Below are 23,413 nucleotides of genomic sequence, written 5' to 3' on the forward strand. Positions count from 1 at the left end.
TCCTTTAAAGGAATCAGTTTGGTGTTTGAAAGCACCCATGACTACCTAAAGCCACATTTCTGGCAGCCTCATCCCTAGAATTAGCCATTAGCACAGAAGAACATTAAGGAGGTCTCCAAGTATTGAAAGGAACCATCACATGGCTCAAGCACTAATTCTATTCATTTCACTCTATAGAAGAGTCTCATTCTCTCATTCAGAGCCTATTGACTCTTTTGTAACCCACAATGCTAACAAGCTAATCAGATCCCACAGCTTATAGCACATGAGAACAGAGGTTAGAATGACTGTCAAAAGCAGGTATTTTATCAGTACTGAGGCAGGTAGTCTGGAATAAAGCAAAAAAAAAAAAAGAAAATTAGAGAAACTGGAAAGAAAATATAACTGTGCCTCCAAAGGTCATCAAGAGATGCTCATAATGATGATCTCAGGTCATCCAAAACACTGTAGAACTAAAGAATACTGGATCTTGCCTGGATCGATAAAATAACTTTCTAAGTGGGTTCCCTGCTTCTCTTCTCTCTTCTCCAGTCTACCCTTTAAGCAGCTGCCAAGATCATAATCCTAATACACAGATGTGCCCATGGTACTGCTGCTGTTAAAAAATAAAAAGAGAGACCTCTACAACATTCACTGTAAAGGTGAGGAAAGGTTCAGGAAAAGTCCAATGATTGTCTCAAGGTCATTCAGTGACTTAGTTACAAAGTTTGACCAAAAAGCACAGATGTAGACTCCCAGCTCAGTGCTCTGACTTCAGCACCATGTATCATACTGTACTTTCCTTTTACTAAGGCAGGGAGTAATACAGCACTGGATCTAGTTCTGGCTAAGGAAGCCTTTGCCCCAGGTCACCGATATCACAATGGACAAGCTGCCTTCCTGGGAGGCAGGTCTCGATTCTCATGGTGGCTGCCATTCCCATTCTTCACCTTGTGGTCCTCCACTAGTCTCTGGATTTCAATGTGATCTAAATGCTCCAGGACCAATCGAAGTGCAGTCAAACTAGGAGAGGACATGTTGAAACCTTCTTCCCCATAGAAATGGAAGAGAAGGTGCGCCCCTGGAGATACCCTGTCATCATATCACACTCTTGCCAGAGCCTGCGTCTCCTGCCACACAAGCCTGTGGGGTCAAGAGATGGACCAGAGTCTCTCCTGATGCTCATAGCTGAACTGACCTCTGTTCTTTTGCTCACTTATGCTACCTATGACCAACCTTGTCCTCATCTTTTTTTCTTTTTTAACTCCTATTTTATTTTCAATCTACAAACATTCCTTTTTTCTCCATCCCACATAATCCATAATTGTTTTTACCCCAAGTGAAAAAAAAAAAGATCTTAGTCATAGTTTTGAACTAGAAACTGTTTTGGCAAAAAATTTATTTAAGTCTAAAATAAACACATCTTTGCCACTTCAAGAAAAAGATGATTATTTCTATGTGCATAGCAGGATGTTTGGTGCTGGGGAAACAGATGAAAAATGAAATAATTTCTTCCCTAGAGGGACTTATAATTTAGCAAGCTGGCTATAATATATACAAAAATACTTTGAAAACAAGGTAGAATGTAACCAGAGGAAAGGAGGCGGGAGAATCTACTGTTGACAAATCATTCTAGGAAAATATGAAGAGGGAGAAATTCAAGATACTTTTCTGCTGGGGGTGAGAGGTGGAGGGAAGATTTTTGGGAGGAGGTGACACCCGAGCTGAGCCTAGAAGGAAGAGAAGTGTTCAGAGAAGCCTGGAAAGATGGTCCTGGCTCGGGGCACAGCCTGGGAAACAACTGGACACAACTGGATGAGACCTATGAACAATTACTACTGTGATCTAGTTGGGTTCCTGAATAGCTCATGAAGCATAACGTGAAATAAGCCTTGTAATGGCATCTAGAAGCCAGGCTGTGAAGGGCTTTAAATGCCAAATAGAAAAGTTTGCACTTAGCTTATAGGCAATAGAGTTGGGGGGGGCAGTATTTTGTTCTGGTTTTGTTTGTTTGTTTGTTCTTTTTATTTTTTAACAGCGGCAGTACCATGGGCACATCTGTGTATTAGGATTATGATCTTGGCAGCTGCTTAAAGGGTAGACTGGAGAAGAGAGAAGAGAAGCAGGGAACCCACTTAGAAAGTTATTATATTGATCCAGGCAAGACAGGATGAACAATATGGCCACAAAGTGAAAGTAAAAAAAAGAAGAATCAGAATATGAGCTCCTAGAGTCCCAGGGCTGTTCCCTTTCGTCTTTGGGTCCCAGAGCCTAGCTCAGCTCTTAGTAGTCATTTAATAAGTGCTTGCTAATGGATGGATATAGAAAGTGTTATGGAGGTAGAACTGACAGGACTTGGCAATTGATTAGAGGTGAACAAAATACGGGGGGTAGCATCAGAAATGACTCTGAGGTTTTGAACCTGGTTCACGGGGAGATTTCAGTGCTTTTAACAGGAATAGGGGAGGCAGAGGGGGGAGACAAATTGTGGGAATAGGAGGGAATGGTAAGTACAGTTTGGGGTATGTTGTGTCCCCAGTACTTACCATGATACGTGGTAAACACTTAGGACCTACAAAAGGTAGAGTGTCTATTCACGCTTAATAAATGCTCGATTGATTGTTGAATTCGAGGTGTCCCTCAGCACTCCATCTCCCAGCTCTGAGCATTCTCACTGGCTGACCTCCAGTCCTGGAATGCCCTCTTGCCCCATATCTATCTCCTAGCCTCCTTGGCTTCCTTCAAGGACCTGCTAAAAGACCATCATTTACAAGAAGCCTTTCCCAATCTCTACTAATTCTAGTGCCTTCCCTTTGCTGATTATTTCCAAGTTATCCCATAGATGGCTTGTTTGCACATAGCTGTTTGCATGTTATCTCCTGATTCAGAATGGGAGCTTCCTTGAGGGCAGGGACTGTCTTTTTTTGTACCCCCAGAGCTTAACTGGCATAAGCACTTTATAAATATATTTGTACTGACTGACCGATGAATACATAAATTTGCATGCATTCTTTTTTTTAATACTACTTATTTTAAACATTCCTTTCTTTTTAAATTTTGACTCCTCCCCACCTTAAGAAGACAAACATATATCAATTATACATGTGAAAACAGATTTTTATATTACTCAGATCACAACAAAAGTGAGAAAATAGACTTCAATCTGCACTCCAAGTTCTTCAGTTCTCTCTCTGAGGGTGGACAGCATTTTTCATCATGAATCCTTTGCAACTGTCTGATCATTGGATTGATCAGAGTAGCCACGTTTTTCCGCAGTTGATCATCATGGCAACATTTGTGTTACTGTGCACAATGATCTCCCAATTTTTCTCACTTGTCCTTCCTTTAGTTCATATAGGGGTTGCCATGTTTTTTTTCTTCTGAAACCGCCCCTCTTGTCATTTCTTTTAGCAGACTAGTACACCATCACAATCATACACCACAACTTGTTCAGCCATTCCCCAATTAATGAGCATCCTCTCAATTTTCAATTCTTTGCCACCACAAAGAGAGATGCTGTGAATGTTTTTGTACATACAATTCTTTTTCCTTTCTCTTTGATCTCTTTGGCCTGCAGACCTAGTAGTGGTATTGCCAGGCCAAATGGTATCCATGGCTTTATAGCCCTTTAGGCATAGTTCCAGATTGTTTTCCAGAATGGTTGGACTTGGTCACTACTCCATTAACAATTCATTAATGTACCTGTTTTCCCTCATCCCCTCTAGCATTTGTCATTTCTGATACATGTGAGGTGTTATCTTAGAGTTGTTTTAATTTGCCTTTCCCTAATCAGTTGTGATTTGGAGCATTTTTTCGTATGACTGTAGATAGCTTTGATGTCTTCTTCTGAAGAGTGCCTGTTTATATCCTTTGATCACTTATCAATTGGGAATGGCTCTCATTTTTATAAATTCACCTCACTTCCCTATATATTTGATTAATGAGGCTTTTGTCAGAGAAATTCACTGCCAATATTTTTATATTACTTCATTGTCTATGTGCCTTTTGGCAAAATGTAAGTCTCCTCGGTTGTCTATTTTTGCTTTTGTTTTGTCTGAGACCATGATTGCTATCCCTGCCTCTTTTACTTAAGCTGAAATATAAGAGATTTTGCTCTAGAACTTTATTTTAACTCTGCATGTGCTTTTCTGTTTCACATGTCTCTCTTTTTTTCTTTCACGTGTGTCTCTTATACACAACATATTGTTGTATTCTGGTTTGTCATCCGTTTGGCTACCCATTTCTATTTTATATAGATTAGCTTATCCCATTCACATTTGCAATTATGATTACGAACTGTGCATTTCCCTCCAATCTATTTTCTTCTGCTTATCCTTTCCTCTTTTTTATCCTATCCCTCCTCAAAAGTCTGTTTCACTTCTGACCACTGCCTCCCTTAATACACCATCCCCTTTATCAACCCCCTTTCTCTTATGCCCTTCCCTTCCTATTTCCCTATTGTGTAAAATAGATTTCTGTACCTGAGTGTGTATAACTATATTCTTCCCTCTTTAAACCAGTTCTGATGAAAGTGAGGTTCAAGCATTGCCTGTTCCCCATTTCCTCCTTTACTGTGAAAGCTCTTCCTTGTGTGCCACTTTTATGTGAGCAAATTTTCCCCATTCTACTTGTCCCTTCCCCCTTCTCCCATTGCATCCCTATTTCTTACCCCTCCATTTCTGGAGGGAGATCATTCCAACACAATCAGCTCACAACTGTGGCCTCTGTCTATGTAGATTCCTTCTAATGGACCTAACAATGATAAAACTCTTAGAAATTACATGTACTATCTTCCTATGTAGGAATAGAAGCAGTTTAACTTTATTGAGTCCCTTGTGATTATTCTTTCATGTTTGCTTTCTTATGCTTCTCTTGAGTCTTGTGCTTGCCAACTTTTCTATTCAGTTCTGGTTTTTTCATTAGGAATGCTTGAAAATCTTTTATTTCATTCAGTAGCCATTTTCCCTTGAAAGGAACACTCAGTTTTGCTGGGTAGGTGATTCTTAGTTGTAATCCTAGCTCCTTTGCCTTCTGGAATATCATATGCCAAGTTCTTCATTCCTTAAATGTAAAAGTTGCTAAATATTATATGATCCTGAGTATGGCTCTATGATACTTGAATTGTTTCTTTCTGTTTTCTTGAAGTGTTTTCTCTTTGACCTGGGAGCTCTGGAATTTGGCTATAATATTCCTGAGAGTTTTCATTTTGAGATTGCTTTCAGGAGGTGATCAGTGAATTCTTTCAATTTCTATTTTTCTCTCTGGATCTAACATATCAGGTCAGTTTTCCTTGATAATTTCTTGAAATATGATTTGTAGACTCTTTTTTTTGATGATGGCTTTCAAGTAGTGTGATAATTCTTAAATTATCTCTCATTGATTTAATTTCCAGGTCAATTTTTTTTTTTCTGATAAGATATTTCACATTTTCTTCTATTTTTTTCATTCTTTTCATTTTGTTTTATTGCTTCTTGATGTGTCAGGGAGTCTCCCTTTAGCCAATTCTAATTTTTAAGGAATCATTTTCTTCAGTGATCTTTTGTATCTTTTCTTCCATTTGGCCAATTCTGCTTTTTAAAGAGTTCTTTTCTTCAGTGAATTTTTGTGACTCTTTCACCGTTAGGCCTATTCTGTTTTATAAGGTATTATTTTCTTCAGTGTTTTTTGTGCCTCCTTTACCAAGCTGTTAATTCTCTTTTCATAATTTTCTTGCAGAACTCATTTTTCCCATTTTTTTCTCTATTGTTCTTATCTCTTTAGCTATTCCAAAAATTCTTCCTGGTCTTGGGTCCAAATAGCATTTTTCTTTTAGGCTTTGCTTGTAGCTGTTTTCACATTGTTGTCTTCTTCTGGAAGTCTTGGTCCTCCCTGCCATCATAGTAGCTTTTGATGGTCAGGTTCTTTATTATTGTTTGCTCATTTTCCCAATCTATTTCTTGACTTTGAATTTTATGTTAAAGTTAGGCTCTGCTCACCTAGGGGTGGGGAGACATTGTGTCAAGCTTCAGCCTTTTTCGTGCTACTGTTTTCAGAACTAGTTCTGGGGGTCTGCAAGTTTTTGTTGCTTCCAAGTTGGTGTTGTCCTGAGAGAGATGTGGTCACTGCTCTCCTGGGCTATACTCTGGTTTTTACCCATAAAGGGCTCCTGCTCCCCTGCAACCGCAAGTACTACTGTTTCTCTTGACCCTGAAACTGTGACCAAGGGTCCTGCTCCCTTATGACCAATCACAAGAGTTCCTCTCCACCCCTGAACTACAATACAGAACTGCATGTAGGCAAAAGAGTTGCCAATCAGTGCCAGCTTGTACCCAGTGCCAGTAAAGGGTCCCCTGTACTCTTTTTGACCAATTGTTCAAACCCCTTACTATCACTGGGTTGCGATCTCCTGAAGCTGCTGCTGCTGCTTGCTATTACAGCAATCTCCAAGGCCCACCACTGGCATCATAGACCTCTCCTAAAGACCTCCTAACTTGTCTTAGGCTGGGAAAAATGTCTCCTTCTGATCTTCTGTTGGCTCTGCCACCCCAACATTTAATTTAAGGCATTATTTTCAAGTTGTTTGGAAGGGAATGTTGGGAGAGTTCAGCTGGGTCCCATCCTATAATCTACCATCTTGGCTCTACCTCCCGAATGGAAGCATGTGTTCAGGAACATGATTTTCATAAATATAAGAATCCAAATGAGAGAAATGTGTTAATATTCAAGTAAAGATGTTAAGGGGCCCGTTGGAAGGGTCTGGCCAAGAGATCTTTGTCTACGAAGGGGGAGATTTGCATTGTATAGGGACTGGGAAAAAAAGCATTTTCAATACTCAGAAAATTAATTTGTGTGGAATATCTCATTCCTAAAAGTCTGATAAAGGAGAGGTCACTATTCTTGACATGGGAATCTGTGCTCATTAATGGGCCATAAAACACAGAGATGCCAAGGAAAATCACCCCTTCTCACCTGTCACAGCATTCCTCAGCCTCAGGTACTGCTCTCCTTGCCAGACAGCTCAGGGTGGCTGCAGCTGTCTTTAGAGCCAAGGTTAAGCACATATTTCAGAAGTCCCCTTACTGATTTATCTGTTTTGAAATTCCAGAATAATTACCTATCCTTCTAGATTGGCCAGGTTCTCTGTGAGCTTTGGAATTTTCTTCCAACTCTGTTTCTCTGCCCTCCTCTCTCCTCCCCTGTCTGAAGCCATCTAACCAGAAGGCTTGATCTTCTTGATCTCACTAACTTTTGGAAGAAGGCTTACCACAAACACCAACTACAGTTCATAGTCCCAATTCACTATTAATCCAGTGAACACTTAAGACACCTGTGAACCTATACATCCAGAGTGAGGCATAACCAGAGAAGAGAGAAGGTTGCAAGCTATTATGGATTAGGATGACCTGCTCAGCTTCTTAGCAAAGGCTGGACATAGAGGGAGTATAATGTAGGGATCTCCAGTCAATGATACTCTGCCTTGTCTCACTGCTTAAAAGTGCACATACTGCTGCCCCCTTATTACTCACCCCATCTAAGTGATCCCAAACCTCTGGTGGCTGATGGAAAACCTTACTGCTTCCTATTCCCTATGGGCTGTTACTTTACTGCTTTCTACCTCAACTCTACCACCACCATCCCCCACAAACACACATAATATTCCATTCAGGATCAGCCCACCCCTTCCTCTGTGCCCTCTTCAATGCCCACTCCACAATTAACAAACTCACTTTGATATTAAGCCATTTTTTTTTTTTTACTTTTTTCATCTTCTAGCCCTCACTAAAACATGCCCCCCCCAAAAAAAAAAAAACTGCTTCCCTCACCACACTATTGAGTATTGGCTACATTTAATCTCATGCCACCTTTCCCTCCCTTCCTTGGTTTTGGGAGATAGAAAACAAGAGATTCTCCATTTTCATTTCCGGACCCTCCTATAACTATCTTCACTAAGCAATTTCCTTTCATTTAAGGTTCACATGATCCAAATTTATCACCCAGTCCAACTTCTGGTGACTGCTATTTATAGATGCCCAAAACCTCAAGAAATTACATGCTTGCCTGGTTCCCAATATTTTCACTCCTCCTAAACTACTGTCCTCATACTAGGAACCTTCCGCATGCATCTTAACATTCCCTCAATCACTCTAACCTCTCAGTTTCTCAATCCACTCAATTCCTGTGACCTACTCCTCTATTCCACCTCATTGCACACAGAGTTAGTCACACCCTTGATCCTGCCATCACCTATGAGTTTTATTTCCATGTTCATAAACCCTGTGATTCTTTTAATGATAGTAGCTACCATTTGCATAGTGCTTTAAGGTTTGCAAAGTGCTTTCAGATACCACCTTATTTTATCCTCACAACAACCCCAGGATGTAGGTGCTCTTATTATCCCCATTTTACAGATGAGGAAACTGAAGCAAAAAGCTGATAAGTAGCTTGCTCAGAATCACACAGCTAATAAATGAAGTAGCATTCAAACTCAGCTATTCCTGACTCCAACTGTAGTGGTCTAACCACTGTGCAACCTAGCTTCCTTTATCTGATTTTAATCTTTTTTCTTTCCATCTTTGCCTATTCTTTTCATGCTAGTTCTTTCCAAAGATATCACCTCTGCACTGTCGACACTCTCTTCTCTTTTCTGTCCTGTCCCTCAATTCATCTTCCCTATCCTCCACTCTCGATTACCTTTTCCCGAATCTGATCATCAATCTTGCTCTGTCAAGCTCCAATCCTGGATTACTCTTACTATCTTCCTGTTCTTTGGCTACTCATATGTTCTCTGGCTACTCATATGTTGCTGAAGGAAGGAAATCATGAGACTGAGGTTGTAAAGACTGGTGTCACTACAAATTTGTTTTCTAATATCAACTGGATTCTCACTACAGAAAGGCAAATATCTTACTCCTTTTTAATTGATCAGCTATCCAGCTCTCCACAGCTGCTGTTCCAAACTTTCTCATCTCTTTTCAATCCTACCAATAAATCCTCTCTATCTACCCTCTCAGCTGATGACATTGTCTTATATTTCACGCACAAAAGGTAAAATCCACCAAGAGTTTCCTGTTTTCCCCTTCTCCTCATCTTACCTCGCTTAGACATCTTCTTCCACAATCTTCTTTTCACTATTGTCTCAGGTGAAGTGGGCTTTCTCCCTGCCAAAGAAAAATTCTATATGTGCTCAATCACAGTACCTCTGTACTTCTCCCACAATGTACCTCTGCTATGATACTCATTTTGTTTTCTACCTTCAATGTCTCTTTATCTACTCTTTCTTTCCTTGCTATCTACCAACATTTTCACAACTCCTCCACTCCTTTGATAGGATGGTCACCACTAGCTAGTTTATATCTCTTCTAGCTTTTGTGGCTGAACTCCTGAAGAAGGTCACCTGCAAGCAAAGCCTCCACTTCTTCTCCTCTCACTCTCTTCTGTATCTTCTGCTGTCTGGCTTCCAGCCTCGTCATGCAATGGAAACTACTCTGTCCAAAAACCACCCAGGATCTCTTCATTGCCAAATCCAAATCTTCTAAATACTCATCCTCCTTGATTTCTCAGCAGCCTTTGACACTGCCAATCAGCTTCTCTTGGGCATTCTCTTCTTTCTAGGTTTTCATGACCCTGTTATATCTGAGTTCTCCTCATATCTGTCTCATTATTCCTACTCAGACTCCTTTGCTGTTTTTAGAGCCAGTATGTGTCAGAAGCAGGATTTGAATCCAGGTCTTCCTGGGCAGTTCTAGCTGCACTGCATCTGGTTGCCTCTCATACAAAGTGGGTGCTACCTGCATTTTACCCCCATTTTGAAGACATGGAAACTGAGGCTGAGTGAGGGGGCTGACTTAGTAAGTAGCTAAGACAGGATTCAAACCCAGATTTTTTCTGCCTCTCAGTCTAGTATTCTTTCCTTTATACCATACTGCCTTAGTTCATTGCTGTGCTCTGCCCAGGACTTGGAGGATGCTATTTAGATAGGAAAAGAGACAAGGCAAGGACTTCACCAAAGGGCAGGGCTGAAGCCCATCAGGAAGTAATGACAGTGTTTGCCTGGGCTCCTTCCAGAAACACAGCAGGCCAGCCTTCTCATTACCCCTCAGTTCTAAATTTAAGTCACCGTGACTCAATGAAAACAGTACTGGCCACATGTCCACCCCAGGGGTCCATCTCACAGCCTTATCTTGGCCAGAGCTATCCATCACTAATAGCAGCTAGCATCATTAGTGCACTTTATGGTTTGCAAAGTGTTTCTTATATATTAACACATTTGATCCTGACAGCAACTTTGTGAGAGAGGTACCTCCATTTTACAGGTGAAGAAGCTGAAATGCAGAGAGATTCAGTGATTTGCCCAGGGTCACACAACCAGGAAATATCTGAGGCAAGCTTTGAACTCAGGTCTCGTCCATCAGGCTATCCCCTACACCACCAATCTACCTCACGATTAAATGTTCTCCGAATTTTCTCCATGTCTCCAAGACAGGTGGTTGTTTATGTGCACTGTGTTGTTCCTTTGTGAAAAACAAGCTTCCCTGGCCAGCAGAAGGGCAGTCTGGATGTCCTTGTGTACTAAGAGCTCACTCAGAAGCTTTAATGACCACCTGAATTGGGAACAGAAGAAAAGCAAGATTACAGAAAATACAGACATAATTAAATGCTCTCCTAGACAGCTGGACAGTAATCATTAGCCAATGCACGGCTCCAATAATGAGCTCGTGGTCAACAGTCCAAGAAGTCTCTTACCTGGGGATGAGAATGGAAGCTACTAGAAAAAAATAAAGCCAACTGTCTTTCTGCTTATGGTCATCTGTGTGTGTGTGTGTGTCTGTGTGTGTGTGTGTGTGTGTGGTGTGTGTGTGTGTGAAACCATGGATGTTAATCTCCAAGTGCCAGGATCATCTTAGACATTGGCTAACATATGGTGTAATTTCAGGGGCATTAAGAAATCTAGTTGCTCCCAGCTCCCAACAAAATATCCCCTTCTCTGCTCACTGATGTCCCCAATTCCACCATTAGACTATTAGCTAAGGCTTTGATTCTAGTTCAAATGCAAATCTTCCCTGGAAGATACTTAAGCTGTTTCATGTCACTATAATCAATAAGAGAACAGGATCTGGAATCTTAAGGATCATCTACAGTCATAGAGCTAGAGCCGGAAGGGACCTCATAGGCAATCTCTAATCCCCTCATTTTACAGATAAGGAAACTGAGGCCCAGGCTGGTGCTGTACGCACCTATATCACACAGCTAGTACCTATCAGGGGCAAGACTTGTACCCAACTCTTGATAACTCCAAATGTGGCCATCTTTAGACATTTTGCCATAATTTTCCTTCAATTATTTTATATGAAAAGTCTATAAATGTGTCTGTATCTCTATGTTCATATCTCTATCTAACCTTTATATTTCTATCTACATTTTAACTCCATCTATCCAGCCAGCCAGCCAGACAGCCATCTGAGAGGCAATGTTTCAGAGTGGATAGAGATATGAGTGAAAAGAACTGGGTTCAAGACCTGCCTCTGATACACACTGCGTGACATTGGGTAAGTCACTCAACCTCTCTATTCTCTAGGCAATCCTCTAAGACTCTAAGTTGCAGAAAAGGGACTGACCTGCACTGTTGAAGGGAATGTCCTCCCCCTGGGAATTCCCTATCCCAAGGAAATCACAGGTCTAGTTCATATTACTATGTGCATATACATCTGTTTGCATTTTATATTTCTGAAGAAAAAAAGGAAACCCAAAGGAAGCATTTCCATGAAAAAATAATGTCCAGCACTAATGTACTGTTGGTGGAGTTGTGATCCAACCATTATGGAAAGCAATTTGGAAGAATGCTCAAAGGGCTATAAACCATGCATACCCTTTGGGCCAACAATACCACTACTAGGTCTATATCTCAAAGAGATCAAAGAAAAAGGAAAAGGAACTGTATGTATGAAAATACTTATAGCAGCTCTGTTCTAGTGGCAAAGAATTGGAAATTGAGGGAGTGCCCATCAATTGGGGAATGGCTGAACAAATTGTGGTGTGTGATTGTGATGGAATACTATTGTGCTATGAGAAATGATAAGCAAGATGCTCTCAGAAAAACCTGGAAAGACTTACATGAACTGATGTAAAGTGAAGTGAGCAGAACCAGGAGAACATTGTACACAGTAACAGCCACATTGTATGATGATCATCTGTGGAAGACTTTGTGGGTACTCTGATCAATACAATGCTCCAAGACAATTCCAAAGCATTCATTGCGAAAAATGCTATCCCCCCTCCAGAGAAGAACTGATAGAGTCTGCATGTAGATCAACGCATACTGTTTTTCACTTTCTTAATTGTTTTTCATGGTGTTGGGAGTTTTTGTCTTCTTTCACAACATGGCTAATATAAAAATACATTTCTCATGATTGCACATGTATAGCCTATGTCAAATTGCTTACCATTGTATGGGGGAAGGGAGAGGGAGGGACTTTTTTGGAACTCAAAAAAATTTTTAAAGAATGTTAAAAATTGTTTTTACATATGATTGGGGGGAAATAAAATATTATTCAAAAAAGAGAAAAATAATGCCGTTCTAAGAATCTTACAGCAACCAGGGTGAACATACGTATATATGTGGAAATATATACATATATTTTTATTTTTGAGGGGAAAAAGGAAACTTAGCAGAAATATTTTCATGAAAAATAATGCCCTGTTCTGAGAATCTTACAACTAAATATTAAAATGAGTAGATGAATGAATGGATGGATGGATGGATAGATGGATGGATGAAAACATTTATTAAGTGCTTTCTGGCCTATGCAACACCGCGTTCCCAGGTGGAGTATGATCCAAGTGCTAACCAGGTGAATTTGTCTTGTGTTCTTTCTTCCCAATTCTCCTGCCACCCACTCCAGGTGCCCTGATCACGACCTCTGCCACCCAAGCATTGTGGCTGCCTCTGCTCAATGCTCCTCCCACGGATCTTGTCTGCCAGGCAGTTCATCTCATCAGCCTATTTGTGCTTCTCAAGAGTTCCAGGTCTCCCCAAGGACTCTCATAATAATAGTAATAGCTCTCACTTATAGAGCACTTTACATACATCATCTCAGTTGGGAACATTTGCAACCAACGCCCCTTTCCCATGCTTAGTCAGTGTAACTTCCAGTCTGAGAGGTCATGATACAGGGCTCTTATGATTGGTAAGGGAGGAGAACAGGGTTACATCTCAGCATAAAGACCCCTTCCTGAAAAAACTGAAATATTGTTGAGGAGCATTCCAGTGGGCATTCCCTAACATTATTTCTGGGACCATCTTCTTTTCATTTCATCAGCTCCCATTAATTTAATTGTTTCTCTACATAAATCTAGATCCCAGATCTATATATTGGGCCCCAGTCCCTCTCCTGAGCTCTAAATTTATATCTCCTATTAGACCCTCATAACTGGATGTCTCCCAGGCACATCAGACTGAGCACATTCAAAATGGAAGTCATTTTCTTTCTCTTGAAACCTATTCCTCTTTCAAATTTACCTATTTCTGTCAAAGAGCCCACCCTCCTTCCAGGCACCCAGACTCATAACCTCAGAGGCTTTTTCTTCCCACCTCTACAACCAAGCAGTTGAAAACTCTAGTCAATCCTATATCCAGCTAGTATTATTCCTTACCCCACCTCCCAAACCCGAGGAACTCTCCAATCAAGTACCAGTAGCCTCTTTGCTGTCTCATGAACAAGACACTCACTTCTCAGTTCTGGGAATTTTCTCTGCCTGTCCTCCATGCCTGTAACACTCTCCCTCCCCATCTCCACCTCCTAGCTTCCAAGACTTTTTAAAGTCCCAAGTCAAATCCCATCTTCTACAGGAAACCTCTCCCATTCCCTCTTCATTCAAATGCCTTCCCTCTGTTGATCATTTCCTATTTATCCTGTACAGAATTTGTTTGTTGTCTCTTCCATTTGATTGTGAGCTCCTAGAATGCAAGGACTATCTTTTACCCTTCTTTGTATACCCAGTGCTTAGTACCGTGCCTGGTGTATAGTAGGTCCTTAATAAATGTTTAATGAGGGGCAGCTAGGTGGTGCAGTGGATAGAGTACTAGCCCTGGAGTCAGGAGGACCTGAGTTCAAATCAGGCCTCAGACACTTGATACTTACTAGGGGTGTGACCCTGGGCAAGTCACTTAACCCCATTGCCTAGTCAAAAAACAAACCAAAAATAAATGTTTAATAACTGGCACACTTCTGTGGTTGTTGTGTCTCTCAGAACCACACTGGAACCCTTCCAACTTAGTGGAAAAGACCAGAATTTGCTCCCCGTTGGCATAGCCTTCAGGAACCCAGGATTAGGCCTCATCACTACAAGTCATTGTAGTGCTTTGTAAATATGGGAAGCCCGAGCAATGATAGACCCATCTTTGTTCCTCATGTCAGGGAAAATCAACAGTGGGAAACAGTAGGATGGTGGGCCCAGGGACTCAAGCTGCTGGAAGCCCTCAGAACCCTTAGCCCTAAAGCTTCGAGAGACTAATGGGCATCCAGATCTGAAGACCAGAATAGAGACTGTTATGTTCCCAAGATGTTGTCCACAGAAACAACTGAAATTCCAGTCCACCAGAGGCTCAGGCCAGAATGGGTTTACGGCAAGGCTCCAGCCTAGGAATGACCCAAATACAGGGGACAGTTACTGATGGATGACTCCAGAGTCAAAGAACTTCATCATCTTCCATTGGCCATGGCCCTCCTTCACACTCTAGGCCCACTTCTCAAACTCAACTTGAGGGAAGCTGATGGTTTTGTATGTTCATTATTGATTCTGTTCTGGTGAAAATCCTTTACCTGCTGTGTGAATCTCAAAGACTTTCCTTGAAACAGGATTATTTCCACACAAAAAAATTTTAACCTCATCTGTTCATTCTATCCTTGGTATTTAATTTGTTCTCTTCCATAGAAACATTTGTTTGTTAAAAACAAGGAAATCTTTCCTCTTGTGAGTAGACGTAGACATGTAAGTTAAATAACTGGAAAAGAACCAGCGGCCTTTAAAAAACTTTTTCAGTCAATTTTAGAGAGATGAAAGAGTAGGATGTCTCATCTGATTTCTCATAGCTACTGAAGATTTGTCTGGAGAGAGAGAATCCATACTTGGGGCATGAGAAGATAAAGGAGTTCTTAGGGAGACTGCAGATTCATTCCCAATAGTTCCATGTCTAAAGGGAGAGCCTGAAACAAATACCAGGGATCTGGTCTGCCCAAACTCATTGGAAGACTCCTCCTCTGGTTTAAAATACTGTCCAGCCCCTTATTTATGATGTCACATAGATCATATCTTTCCACAAACTAAAAATTCCTCCCAATCCCATTAGATTGTCCTGGCTTGCTAATGTCCACGCAAACATGAGCATAGCAATGAGGGGAGCCCAGTGGAGCTGAAGTGGGGCAACCTCTTGGAGGATGTCAGATGTCACCTCTGGGTGGGCACATGATGTTCATGTACTTAAGGGAAAAGTAGGTACTTGCTTTTGGATGTAGGACTGGCCACAGCTCTACTGCTTTGGGGTAGAATTGGCTTAACAGGGAGAGAAAAACTGCCTGAATAAAGCACTGGCATATAGGGAAGGGTATGGGTATAGATTTGTGGGTAACAATGAAGATGAATGAAGACTAACATTTCTGCATCACCTTAAGGTCTTCAAAGCACTTTCTGTGTACACACACACACACACACACACACACACACACATATATGTTTACATACATACATACATATATATATGTATATGTATATATATAAATCATCCCATCCTGGGATGAAATCATAATCAGGGGGAGGTGCTATTATTAAACCTCATTTTACAGATCAAGAAACTGAGGTTGAGATGTTAATTGACTTTCCTAGGGTCACAGAGCTAATAAGTTTCTGAAGCAGCATTTGAACTCAGATCTTTCTGACTCTAAGGCCAGCACCCTAACCATTATGCCACCTAACTACACTTTCTCCTCAAATCTTCTCTATTTCTGTTGAGAACACTACCATCTTTCTGGGCATTCAGGTTTCCAACGTTGGCATTATCCTCAAACTGTTCCTTTCCCTTTCCCCTACAAGCCCATCAGTGGCCAAGTCTTGTCCATTCTTCTTCCATAACATCTCTTCACCTTCTCTCCATTCACATAGCCAGGAAATGTCTCAGGCCCTCAACATTTCTCACTCAGAATACCCCAACAGCGTCCTCGTTATACTTTCTGTTCCCAATATCTACCCTCTCCAATCTGGCTTCTTTCCACAGCTGCCAAAGTGACTTTCCTAAAGCACAGGTCTGACCATTTTACTCCCTTGCTCCATGACCTTCATTCAATCCCTACTACCTTTAGGACAAAATACAAATACCTCAGCCTTGCATTGAAAACCCATCACAGTCTTTCTTCAGCTGACTTTCACAGGCTTCTCTTTTACCCTGTCCCCTTCATGCCTTTTTGCATTCTATTCAACCAGCCCACTTGCTGGCCATCAAACAGTCCTCCGTCTCCTGTCTCTATGCCTTTGAAAAGCTGTCCACCATACCTAAATGTACTTCCTACTTAACTCTGCCAATGGAATCATGGGCTTGTTTCAAGACCCAACTCATGACCATTTCCAAAAGGGAAGATGTTTTTTCAGATTCAAGTTGTACCAGAGAGCTGCTGAGGTACCTCTCAACTCTGACTTCTGATTCTCCCAGTGGATAGAAGTGTAGCCTTCTTCAAACAGTCACATATGCACTTTTCTGTTTCTACACTATATACTTCAAGTCACGTATAAGCTTATCAAAGGAACTATGTTTGGCACTTTGGGGATCTCTAGCATCCAGAAAAATTCCTTATACATAGTAAGTGTTTAAAAAGGATTTGTTGAATTCAGTTGGGCATTATCAATCTCCTCACCTCCACCAGTACAAGGATATTTTTGGAGATCCCCAGGGAAAGTCATGAGGCCTAATTAGGATATGTCTATATCCCACTGCCACCCCTAAAATACCTTGTATGCTGTGGCTGTCTGTGCTTGGTACTGATTTCTCTACATGTACTTTGCTCCCTCTGTATTCTATCAGTGCCCAACACTCCATTCTGAAAGTCTCAAAGAGCCTGAATCTGCAGCAAAGTCATAGAGGACAGGGCAGTTTTCATGGGACAGCTAAAGATAGCCCCACTTACTTTGCACCTGTGCCTAGGCTCCAATTGCCTTGTTATAGATCATCTCTGAACCCGCACAGACTGAATGTAAATGTCACCTTTTTTTCAATCACCTCAGCAGCAAACCCAACAGAATTATCTCTGCTTCCTCTACCTCGCTAGTTAGGGCTGCAAACACTCATGCAATGCTGCAAATGGGTTTTTGCTTCCTAATAAAAAAGGCACAGCACTGAGATGAGGGAGCAGCTGGTGTCCCCTTTTGTAGCCACATTGGAGAAAGGAGCCGTGAGTTTCAGGGACAGCTGAAGGTGATTGTTTGGAGCTGGGCTGTGAATGTGCATGTGACACCTTCACCCAGCTCAGAAGAGGACTGAAGGTGGGGGAAGAAACAAAGCAATTTCATCAGTTTTCAGAAAGATTGAAACTTCATCTGAATGTCCAATGACCCATGAACCCCAGCAGCAAACACATCATGGCAGATACTGATCTCCCTCAGACACCTTGTTCACGCCTGTTTTCTAGCCAAACTCTCCCTCCTTCCCTTACTTCAGACTTTCACACTGCTTTTTTTTATGTCCTTTTATGTCAGAAACTTTAAAGGTGTCTCTGAGAACTCTCACTATCTGAGAGGAAAAGGGAGAGGAGGGTTTGAAACTGGGGTGAGGGAACCAAGGCAGAAAGCTGGAATAGTCTCCAAGCTTTCCAATACTTTGCCTGTGGGGCTAGGAAAGCAATGAGAGTTCTTGACCCAGCCGTGAGCAAGTATGTACTGTTGGTGGCTTGGGAAGCGGCTGTGAGCACCATCTCCTTTGTCAAGGGCAAGTTTCCAGTGTATTGTCTTGGAGCCAAAAGTTGAGAAAATGTTTTCTTCCAATCAATAAGGAAGGTGCATTGTTTGGGAATCATAGAAAACCTTGAAGGGTGGAACTTCGGAGCAGAGAGCATCTAGTTCAACCTCTTCATCTTACAGATGAGTAGATGAACCCCTGGAGAAGGCCCACAACTTGCCCAAGGTCGCCTAGCTGATATGGGTAAGAGTGAGGTCAGCTTCCACTAATGTGGGCTGGGGGCAAAGAGACTCAGCTGAATGAACGGCTTTCACTTTGAAAACAACAAAAGAAGAGAAAACAGCCAGGGGCAGTTCACTTCTTTTTTCACTAAGTCACAATTTTTCTGAGTTGGAAGTGTCCTCAGCAGCCATGTAGTTCAACCCATACCTGGACTGGAATACTCTCTACTGAAGTGTCAACAAGTTGTCCTTTAGTTTCTGCTCGATAACTTCTGGTGAGAAGGAACCCATTGTATGGTCAGTCAGTCAATAAATCTGATCTATTCTGACATAGCTGATTATTAGGAAATTGTACTGTGGTTTTCAAGCCTGAATCTGCTTCTCTGTGACCATGTACTGCTCCCAATTCTGCCCTCTATGGACAAATAAGACAAATTAATGTCAAGGTTATCCTTTCCCCATTCTCTTCCCCCTCCAAAATAAATGCTTCTTCTTTACACAAAACATCAGTTTATTCAACCAGTTACCACTTAACATGTTTTTCCCACCATCCTGTCTGGCCTCCTCTGGATACTCTCCAAATTGCTCACGGCTGGGTCAAGGACTCTCATTGCTTTCCTAGCCCCACAGGCAAAGTATTGGAAAGCTTGGAGACTATTCCAGCTTTCTGCCTTGGTTCCCTCACCCCAGTTTCAAACCCTCCTCTCCCTTTTCCTCTCAGATAGTGAGAGTTCTCAGAGACACCTTTAAAGTTTCTGACATAAAAGGACATAAAAAAAAAACAGTCTCCTACCTAAAATGGTGGACCCAGATTTGAACATGCTACTCTAGATATGGTCCAATGAAGCCAGAGTATAGTGGGCCATTCATCACCCTATTCTGCACTGTGACCTTCCAGATATGATCTCAGATGGTTTTCTTGACCATTGTGGCACCACTGAGTTATACTTAGCCTGCCATCCACTAATACCCCGAGATCCTTTTCCAGTGAAACACTGCCTCGCCTTGTTTCCCCTTTCCATACTCCATGTGTGGGTTTTTCCATTACCCCCATTGCATTCCATCTAATTAGATTTCTCCCATTGTTCTAGCCTGTCAGGATTTTAGGGAACCTGACTGTCATAAAATATGCTCGCTATCTATCCCAGACATATGTCATCTGCAAATTTTTTAAGTTTGTCATCTATCTTCATCTACAGTTAGCTCTGAGATGAAGGAAGGCAGCTAGGAGGTGACATGTGGAGACCTTGCAGTCATCCAGTAGGTACCATAGCATCCATCTACCCCTTTCATTTGACTGTTTGCTTGGCCCTTGAGCATGACCTCCCAATGATCCAATATTATCATACTGTGTAGCAGCAGTACCATAGCACTGCATATTTAAAGCTGAAAGAACATTTGGAGGTCATCTAGTCCAACTCTTCATTTTATAGATGTAGAAACTGAGGCACAGACAGGGTTATTGACTTATCCAAAGTCTGGTTCCTATTTCGGGGTAAGCAGGGTAATTCCATGCTATGCCACCAGGGTTAAGCCTGAATTAGATCCTGAGAAGACCCTGGCTCCTGGGAATGTAGAATCTGGCACCCACAAGTAATTACACCCTATGAATGAGTGGTTGTGCTGGTGGAGTTCTTAGAGAACATCTGATAGGGCTGAGGACTTCAAATGCATTTTAATCATCCTCATGATGTAGATTTTATTTTATCTTCATTCCTGGATCTTGTTTAGAAATAGCCACCATTTAAAAATGTTGTTAATGAGCTCATCTCTCCTCCAGAGACAGACTCTTCTAGCAGTTCCTCATGGTGTTGGGATGACCCTGGTTTTATAAGGTTGTAGGAGTAAGGCATGACTTCTGGCTGGTCCAACAAGTTGAAATGACTTTGATTGTGTGGCCAGTGATAGACTGTTATCTATTATATAAGGACCAGCCAGAATAAGTTCAATGAGGCTTATCCTTGCTCAGAGAGACTTCAAGGAGATGAAGTGTTTAGCCACAGGAACTCATAAAGATTATTACTCAATCATTTATTTAACCTGTAATTAGTACATCTACCATGTGTCAGGGGCCATTCTAAGTGTCACAATGCTAAGATATATACATATATATGTGCATATTACACATATTGATGTATTTTGGTTTGACCCAACAGAAAGTTCTCCCAAAAAATGCCAAACTAAACATTCCCCTAAAACAATTATTCAAAACCACCAAATTGAGAGAGTTTTAATTTAACTAGTATGGTACCAACATTGTCCATTGGATTTGATCCAAGTTTTGTTGACTTTTAGTGTATCCTTTGTTTATATTGCTGTAGCCATTGTTCTTTGGGCTTTGTTTCAAGGGGCATCACTTCATATATGTGTTACCTCCTCAGAAACTTACTAACTGCGATACTCTGGGAAAGTCACTCTGTGTCTGAATTTTCTCACCTATAAAATGAGAGAGTTAGACTAGATGGCCCTAATACCTCTTTCAACTCCAGATCTCTCTAGACCTATGATCCCACATCTCTCTAAATTCTTTATAGTCATTGTTCCTTATGTCATAGTCATACCCCATTACGTTCATAAATCACAATTTGTTTAGTCATTCCCTATGAGCAAGGATCTTGTTGCTGGCTTTTTGCGCTCACAGATAATGCTACTGTGCCTACATATGTGCAGATATGTCTTCTGTGGCTATCAATAACATCTTTGAACGCCAGCAATGGTATCTCCCATGTCAAAGGGTATGAACAATGTAATAACTTTTGTCAGGAGTTTCTGAGTTGCTTTCCTGAGTGGTTGGACCAATTCACTGGGGAGCATATTTTTCCACAGCCCTTCCAGCACTGAATTTTCCCATCCTTTTCTATCTTTGCTAATTTCATTAAGGGGAGATAATTTGGTGTTTCTTCACTTTCCATTTCTCTGATTACCAATGGTTTGAAGCAGCTTTTCAAATGGTTGTTGACAGTTTATATTTCTTCTTTTTTAAAAGGAGGATTTTGTTCAAACCCTTTGACCATTTGCTTATTGGAAAATAAAACATTGTTTATCAATATGCCACTAACTTGACAAGGAGTTTGTCTGCATTTACATTCATTCCCTGAGGAGCATAATATTACATGGAAATAAATGCAGCTCTTAGTTTCATGGTGACTCAATGAAATCTGCATCCTTGAGAAACATTATCCTTTTAACATGTAGTAGCACTCTCAATGACACTGGATTCTCAGTGACAGCATTTTTTGCCTTTGAAATATTTCTCAAAGCCAAACTAACAGCAGCTGTTTGCACAAAGGATATTGGAGGAGTTCTTCATACCTAAATGACCTACTTTCTGGCTTAGTTGTTACTCTGTATACTTAAAGAACACCAGAATGATGTCATTCTGTCCAGGCATGCTGTGTCCAACTGGGACTGATCAGACCAATATGAGCTCAGAAGGCTCCACCACAGGGCACAGAGAAATAGTCTGTGTGAACGTTTAGAGTGGAGACATCTCCAAATTTGTGCATCTCATGGTTCTTTTGAGCTACTACAATTGTGCTTTGCTCACAGAGCGCAGCGCCTTCTTTGACGCAGGCACACCATGTTGGGTGCTCCTGTGCCAGGGTCTCCCACATCTCACAACTGATTCCAAAGTTCTTCCCAGAGGCCTTGAGAGTGTCCTTGTGTCACTTCTTCTGAACTGCCAGCCAGTCAAACTCCACGGCAGACAGTGCAACATCAATGGGCTGGCCATGTTGTATGTTTGCCTAAAAGACTACTTTACAGAGAGCTCCCCCAAGGCAAGTGCTCCCATAGAGGTCAGAAGGAGTGATACAAGGACCCTCCCTGGCTGGGAGGACACTGAAGTTTCCATTTTGCTTTAGTTTGTATATGCATCATTTAGCTCAGTGCCTGACACATGGCAAACACCTAATAATGACTGACTGGCCTGACACATAACAAGTACTTAATAATGACCAACTGGTACATGGGTTCCTAGAGATTACAAAGGTCATTTGCTAAGGAAATGCACCCCTGGCCCAGGGGTTGGATAGAGATGTGGATGAAATAGCAGAAGACATGGATATATTGCCAAGAATAAGGAGAGAGCTTCGCTGTCCTCTGCCCTGGTTATGGTACATCTAGGGTTCAGGGCTAGAGATGCCATTTGAAGAGGGACACTGATAATGGGAAGAATACCCAGAGGAAGACAGCCAGATGCTGGGACTTCCCTGTAGACTCAGACATTTTGAGCTCTCTGAGTCTGCGAGAAGCCTCAGGTGCTTGTCCTACGTGCTGGCTATTTTAATGCATTATGGTCTTATACCTTTTCCATTGACAGTTGTTAAAAAGAACTGCATACATTTAGATCAGACTGCTTGCCATAACTGGCTTTGTTGAACCCCCATCACTAAAAGGAAAAAAGTGGAGTTTCTTGGTAGGGGAGGAGGGTACCACAAGTTATAAAGACTTCATGGGATCAACTGTCACATAACCTACCCCACACTCCATCCCAAGACTATGGAGAGCAGGAGAGGTGGAGCTAAAAGGTAGAAATAGCCAAGTTCTGAGAACCATAGAGAATTTGGTCATCCTCCAGAGGGTCCTAGGAGAGATATGACTGGAGGATAGAGGTAGCCAACTCTCTAAGAACCATAGAGATCTTGTCCTTTCCCCAGAGTCCTAGGAGAGGACAGAGGTTGCCAACTCTTTAAAGAGAGCTTGGTCTTTCCCCAGAGGGTCCCCTGGGGGCTGGGATATGCTTTGTGGAGCTCGGGCCTCATTATTCATTAAGATTAGGCAAATGGCCAACTGAGATCCTGGTAGTTAAAAATAAAATAAAAATAAAAAGGTCATAATAATTTTTACCCACCTACCTACATCAGGGGGTTGACAACCCAAAAATACTTTGCAAGGCATTTCAGAATAACCACATCCCCCAATATTCTTCCTTAGACAGAAGGCAGCAGAAAAGCCCTCTGTGAATCTCAAGAGGGTTGCATTTTTCATGCTCACATGAAGCCAGGGGGCTAGGTGGGATAATAAGGAAATGATAGGCAAGTGGGCTCAGGTTGGGTGACAAGCAGTGAAAACCCAGCACTCTCCTTTTTCCCAAGCTCAGAGTGCTAGGAGGAGGAGGCTGACAGCTATAATTCAGGAGAATCATGTGGTAATTCAACAGAAGAGAACAGAAAGAAAAGGGAAGATTCACCACTACAGAGTGACTGATAAACCTGGTCCTGAGTGTGATTTGTCTTCACTTGTTTTCACTGTCTGTGTGAAATGAGGAAGGCACTGTAAAAGCCAGAGTGTGTCC

The sequence above is a fragment of the Phascolarctos cinereus genome, unplaced genomic scaffold (genome assembly GCF_003287225.1).
Source record: "Phascolarctos cinereus isolate Bilbo 61053 unplaced genomic scaffold, phaCin_HiC Scaffold_7;HRSCAF=346, whole genome shotgun sequence".
Taxonomy (NCBI): Eukaryota; Metazoa; Chordata; class Mammalia; order Diprotodontia; family Phascolarctidae; genus Phascolarctos; species Phascolarctos cinereus.